The sequence below is a fragment of the Myotis davidii genome, unplaced genomic scaffold (assembly GCF_000327345.1).
Source record: "Myotis davidii unplaced genomic scaffold, ASM32734v1 scaffold18, whole genome shotgun sequence".
NCBI classification, from domain to species: Eukaryota; Metazoa; Chordata; class Mammalia; order Chiroptera; family Vespertilionidae; genus Myotis; species Myotis davidii.
In genome coordinates, this window is record NW_006292696.1 from 4,237,869 (window position 1) to 4,238,782 (window position 914).

Here is a 914-nt window from a genome sequence, read left to right on the forward strand (position 1 = left end):
AGCAGCTGTCAAAATCTGTAAGCTTTGATTTCAGAAAACAGAATCGCCACCTCCCTGCCTGGAGCAGGAAGAACTGGGAAGCAGGAGTCAACAGGACACTGGTCCAAGTCTGGGGCTGCTAGGCAGTGGCTGGGCTGGAGGTGGAGAAAATCAAGAAGACGCTTTGGGGTGGAAAAGAGGAAGGCAACCAAGAGGGCGCGTGGTCCCTGGGCATCAGAGGAAGCAACTCCGTGAAGAGCACTGAGGAGCCACAGGCATCACCACCCAGCTCCGTGGCCCTCCGCAGTGCCCGGAGGGCCAGACTCCCTCAGAGCCCTCCCCACGGTCCACACTCCACCGTCTAATGCGATTATGTATCCGGATGTTTCAGCTCCCAGATGTGGGGGCTCGAGTCTGTTTTCATTTCATCCCTGTTCCTGGCACAGTGACCGGTACACAGTAGGCGTTCGCTAAGGGTTTGCTGAGGAGCTAACCCGAGCCAGAGACCGACAAGAGGTTTCAATAAAGGGCTTCATGAGCTGATTGCCTACAAGTACACGTGGGACTGGAGGGCATTCCAACCCCAAGGAGGTTGGGCTTTCGTGGGAAAAGGTCCTGCAGAGAAACGCCGGTCGCCTCCCCGCCGGTTTGCAGGGTCAACGGACAGGTGGCAGGCGGGCACAGCACTCCAGTTGACACAAGGCGTTCACACCTAATGACAGGAGCTCCGAAAGGAAGAAAAACGAGGGTCCGCCGGCAAAACAGTGCGCGTGAGGCACGGGTGTCGCCCCATTTCACAGGTGTGGCCTGGGAACAGAGGGTCCCCGGAGTCACAGTAGGTCCGCAGGTTCTCTCTCAGAGCCGAGGGGAGTGGGTGGGGAGCCCCAGCTCCCGGGGCCGCGGGAGTGGAGCATCCCGCCGGGCTCCAGCACAAC